Consider the following 6257-nt stretch of genomic DNA (forward strand, 5'->3'; position numbering starts at 1 on the left):
GGAGACAAAAGACCTGTATGCAGAAAACTATAAGACACTGATGAAAGAAATCAAAAATGATACAAACAGATGGAGAGATATACCATTTTCTTGTATTGGAAGAATCAACATTGTGAAAATGACTATACTACCCAAAGAAATTTACAGATTCAATGCAATCCCTATCAAACTATGAATTGCATTTTTCATTGAACTAGGACAAAACATTTCACAAATTGTATGGCAACACAAAAGACCCCGAATAGCCAAAGCAGTCTTCAGAAAGAAAAACAAAGTTAGAGGAATCAGGATCCCTGACTTCAGACTATACCACAAAGCTACAGTAATCAAGACAGTGTGGTACTGGCACAAAAACAGAAATATAGATCGATGGAAGAGGATAGAAAACCCAGATATAAACCCATGCACCTATGGTCAACTAATCTGTGACAAATGAGGCAAGGATATACAATGGAGAAAAGACAGTCTCTTCAATAAGTTGTACTGGGAAAACTGGACAGCTACATGTAAAATAATGAAATTAGAACACACCCCAACACCATACACAAAAATAAACTCAAAATGAATTAAAGACCTAAATGTAAAGCCAGACACTATAAAACTTTTAGAGGAAAACATAGGAAAAACACTCTTTGACATAAACCACAATAAGATCTTTTTTGACCCCCCTTTCTAGAGAAATGAAAAAAGAACAAAAATTAACAAATGGGACCTAATGAAACTTAAAAATGTTTGCACAGCAAAGAAAACCATAAACAAGATGAAAAGACAACCCTCAGAATGGGAGAAAATATTTGCAAACGAAGCAACTGACAAAGGATTAATCTCCAAAATATACAAGCAGCTCATGAAGCTCAATATCAAAAAAACAAACAATCCAATCCAAAAATATTTAGACGACCTAAATAGACCTTTTTCCAAAGAAGATATACAGATTGCCAACAAACACATGAAAGGATGCCCAACATCACTAATCATTAGAGAAAAGCAAACCAAAACTACAATGAGCTGGGGCTTCCCTGGTGGTGCAGTGGTTGAGAGTCCACCTGCCGATGCAGGGACACGGGTTTGTGCCCCAGTCCGGGAAGATCCCATGTGCCGCGGAGCTGCTGGGCCCGTGAGCCACAGCTACTGAGCCTGCGCGTCCAGAGCCTGTGTTCCACAACGGGAGAGGCCACAACAGTGAGAGGCCCGCATACTGAAAAAACAAAAACAAAAACAAAATAAAAAAAAAAACTACAATGAGCTCTCACCTCACATCTGTCAGAATGGCGATCATCAAAAAGTCTACAAAGAATAAATGTTGGAGAGGGTGTGGAGAAAAAGGAACCCTCTTGTACTGTTAGAGTCTGTCATACAGAGTGAAGTAAGTCAGAAAGAGAAAAACAAAGACTGTATGCTAACACATATATATGGAATATGAAAAAGTAAAATGGTTCTCATGAACTTAGTGGCAAGACAGGAATAAAGATGCAGATGCAGAGAATTGACTTGAGGACACAGGGAGGGGGAAGGGTAAGCTGGGACGAAGAGAGAGAGTCATATTGACATATACACACCACCAAATGTAAAATAGATAGCTAGTGGGAAGCAGCTGCATAGCACAGGGAGATCAGCTTGGTGCTTTGTGACCACCTAGAGGGGTGGCATAGGGAAGGTGGGAATGAGACACAAGAGGGAGGGGATATGGGGATATATGTATGCATATAGCTGATTCACTTTGTTATACAGCAGAAACTAACACAACATTGTAAAACAATTATATTCCAATAAAGATGTTAAAAATAATAATAATAATAATCACTGTTTATTAAGTTACCATTTTACTGAGCACTCTTCTGGGCATTTCATATACATTGTTAACCCTGAGGGTAGATCTTATTTTACCTGTTTTACAGAAGAGGAAACTGAGACTCAAATGATTAAGCAACTTGCCCCATATGACAAAGCTACTAAGAAGTGGAATTAGGATCAATTTCTGGTCTATCTGACTCTATAATATCAGGTCACCTTACTTCTACGTCTGCTTGGCCCTGAATCATGCACTGGCTTGTATTATTATTTAACTTTGCTATACTTGAGAAACATTATATTTAACTTGCAAAATAGTAATTTAGAGCAAATCAGCATCCTGTTAATACTTACGTATGAAGATTAACTATACAAAACTCAACACTATTTTAAAAGCCTGAAAAACCTGAGGGGCACTGTCTCATTTGCTACCCAAAGTCAAGTCACACCTCTATTCCTAGTCAACTATCTCCCTTTCTTTGTTAGAACTTAATTACATCCATTCTAATTAAGGGATTACAACCAGATGAAATCTACACCCTTTAGAAAGTGAGAATTGGCACAGATATGTGGATGGTGAGTTTCCCATAATTCTTAGACAACTTCCTAAGGAATTAATTCTCTTTCCAGTGCCTTCTCTGAATGGTTGGCTCTATCTCCCGTAGTTCCCACGTTACCCTCCTGCTTGCCTGTGGCTAAACCTCTACCTGCCTCTAGCAGCTTTGCCTTCCCCAAGTACAGTTCGCTGAACCAGGCTCTCCAATTGTGGTTCTGTGTCATGTTCACCCAGAGTTCTGCTCTTCTTTCAAGGTCGTGGTCAAAATGCGTGGTAATGAGCGCCGCTTCCCCAGGCCCCTCTGCCTCACTGCCTAACCTGCTTGCACTGTGTTAGAAGCCAGTCCAGAAGAGTGCTTGATTCAAACTGTGAACTGAGTGCTAGCCTTTCTGGTACCATAAAGGTATTTCTGGCAGCAGGACTTTTCCATCCTTTTAAATCAAACAACTTTTAGTATCTGCGGGGGATTGGTTCCAGGACCTGCCATGGATACCTAAATTCGTGGATGCTCTAGTCCATTGTGGGCATTCTGTATCCGCGGATTTTGCACCTTCTGTGCTTGGTTGAATCTGCAGATTGGGAACCTGCGGATACGGAGGGCAGACTGAATCCAGCCCCAGCCAAGGATCCACCTGCAATGATTTAGTCTTAGGACTTTTGATAGTAAACAGAGAAACAAGAGCCAATCTCAGCAATATTGGTGATGTGAAGGAAGCGGTAGAAAGGCACCAAGGGAAGACCTGGCTTCAGTGTTGGAACTTTCCCACTTTAATACTATGCAAAATGTACAGTAGGATAGAATCTTTCTGCTCAATCCCTTATCAAGTAAGACAGAGTAGAAGATATTGGTCTTTATAATTATATATAAAAATTATTTGTAAATATATTTACACCTAGTACTTTTCCAGTGGTTTCTAAGTTACATGAAGGTCTAGCCTCTTTCATTTGAAATATTTCTTGTACTTAAAACAAGTACTTAGCTAATCCTCAAGCACTCTTTTTAGGCAGCACCATATTATTAACCTCATTTTAACAAAGACAGACTTTACTGGCTTATCCTTTAGTCCTACAGAAAGACCAGGGAGAACAGCAGAATTAGAAGAACTTAAACATAATCTTTATAGTCATGATGGTTTTTCTGAATAAATTATAGATATAAATCTTTTGTTAAATCATGGTAGGTCAATACTTGGAGAGAATTTACCTCTGCATGTGAAATGAAAGGAGTGCTTGAATGAAGTAGCATTGCCAAGTATTAAGTTTGCCATTATAAGTCCCTGTAATGATCCATTGACCTCTTCTTCCAGAATAATATATTTCCAGAATATAATGACACATTTTAACTCAAATTAACTTTTACATCTTCTTATAAGCCATGGTTACTTTTATTGTTATCCACAATTTTAAGGAAGGGGTATCAATTTTTCTGAGACTAATATTATTACTTTCAATTATTGTATACATTTAAAAGAAAAATAAAATATGGTCCTTCAAGCCCAATCAATCATTGATTACTATAACATTCCTCTTAGGAACATACATTTTAAAAGTGAGCCTTATTCGTGTGAGCTATGTATAATACATATGAGATGTATTTTATTCAGGAACATTCAGCAATGAAGGAAAAAACCTTTTGACTAAATGACTTTAGAAATAGCCCTGCCTGCCAGATTCATTATGGAACATTAGTATGAGTCATAAGTACCAAAGCTCAGTTACACGTTTGTGACATCATGATATCACATGACTATGACTATGCTGACAGGCTTAGCTTCTTAAGCTTTAATTTCATAACTAACTTTTTCAAGGTAGGATGGATCTGGCATCAGTGGTTACAAAGCTTTCAGCAAAACCCTGTAATATATGAAATATTTTATAAAAGAGTCTGCTTAGTGTAGGTCATATAAGTTAATGTTAAAGGGACTACAATTTTACTTTTATGATTGAGATTATGATGAAACATGGCCCTTCTAGCTCTTATGCCATTTTTGTTTCATGACGGTTGATGTTCCAAAAAAGGGTTATATCCTAGTTATTTTCCATTTGGAAAATTCAAATACTTCCAGTGGTACCAATAAAAAAAAGAAACTGTCAAAATTTCATCTACACTGCATGCCCCCCACAAATACTCTCCATTTGGTTGATTGACTGATGAACATAGGAAGACAGTTGGCATTTTTTTTCATTGAGTTGAATGCATTTGACTGACAGGTGAGGTAATTCTGCTTGTTTACAGTACATGACTTTGGATTTCCTGGAAAGACATATTTTACTGAATAAATAATGAATAAATTGATAAATTAATATTTTAATGATTTTAAGTTAAATTTAATACTACTTAGCATTACATCTAATTGATTTTATCTTCTTCAATCACTCTGATCAACTTTCTGCACTAATGGAGGGAAATGATGACATGGATAATCTGAAACAAGAGATAATTTTTAAATATAAATATGTTAATATATTGGTGTTTAATTCTGAAGCTGAAGAATAGTCTATCTCATATTCTGCTCCATTGTAAATCTGCAAGAACACAGATCTTGTCTTGTTTGACTATAGCTCAAGGATATAGCTCAGTGTCTGGCATATAGTAGATATTTCAAAGTATATATTGAGCAAAAAAAATAAATTCCCTGTAATTGTGAACAACCACACTAGCAAGGCCCATGTTGTCAGAGCAGGAAAGGAGTCCATCCCAAGTTATGCAGCTACCAGAGCCTCCATGGTTCACCACATGCTAGAAACTGAGTAGGAAGTATTAGAATGTAATTCCTTTTATGTGTTTGTTTTGAATATTTTACTTTTAATTTGCAACGAGAGATGAAACAAGTATCAACAGGCTCCTAGGTTCCCATTGCCTACCCAGTTCCCTACATTTTACAGCAGTAATGCTTACATTGCATGGCAATTTTCCAAGGAAAGTTTTAGGTTAAGTCTTTTGTTACTTTCACTGGCAAAAGTTTCCCACTTTGGAAGATCTATTATATGTTGCACCTCTCTGTGAACCTGAACATGATCCACGTTCTCTAAGAATAAAAAGAATTGACTTATTGACTCATAATAAACTCCCATGGCACTGGCACCAAGTCAATATCACCTTTTCATCTTCTTTCATGTATTCTTTCTCTTTGTCAGATGTATGTCTAGTGTTCACAAATTATGTGTAATCCTCTGTTGTAGACACAATCAGTGAATGATAAGCAGCAGGGTAATCGAACAATGTTATGATATTTATTGGATTTCATTTTTACACATAAAAACCTCTACCTGTTGAGAAATTAAACTGTATATGTAGTTTTAGTGGTTCACTGTGACATCACGGTTCAGTCACCTGGAGATGATTTGTTCTGTAATTTATTCATACATGAGCAGGAATCCTTTTTTCCACCCAGGAGAAAAGGAATCCATGGTACCATTTGGCTAAAGTAGGGTTCTAGCCTTGCTTCTGTAAGAGTCACTTTCTCCTGATCAGCAGTCACACTCTCCAGTTAAGTAAAATTTTTAAAACATATGGATGTCAATCAATGGATTAGTGAGCATAATATAATGTCTGTTATGAACAAGGGAGGTTAGGAAGAAGAAGAAAGACCAAGAAGAAGAAAAGAAGGAAGAAGAGATTTTGGCTCATATTCTCAAAGGATCCAATAGTTGAAATGAAATGAACAAACATGACCCAAAATAAAGGATTGTTTAAAAAGATAGATGGAGCACAGATTGCCAAAACACACATGAAAAGATGCTCAACATCACTAATTATTAGAGAAATGCAAATAAAAACTATAATGAGTTATCACCTCACACTGGTCAGAATGGCCATCATCAAAAAAAATCTACAAACAATAAATGCTGGAGAGGGTGTGGAGAAAAAGGAACCCTCTTGCACTGTTGGTGGGAATGTAAATTGGTA

This window comes from Physeter macrocephalus, chromosome 18 (genome assembly GCF_002837175.3).
Source record: "Physeter macrocephalus isolate SW-GA chromosome 18, ASM283717v5, whole genome shotgun sequence".
Taxonomy (NCBI): Eukaryota; Metazoa; Chordata; class Mammalia; order Artiodactyla; family Physeteridae; genus Physeter; species Physeter macrocephalus.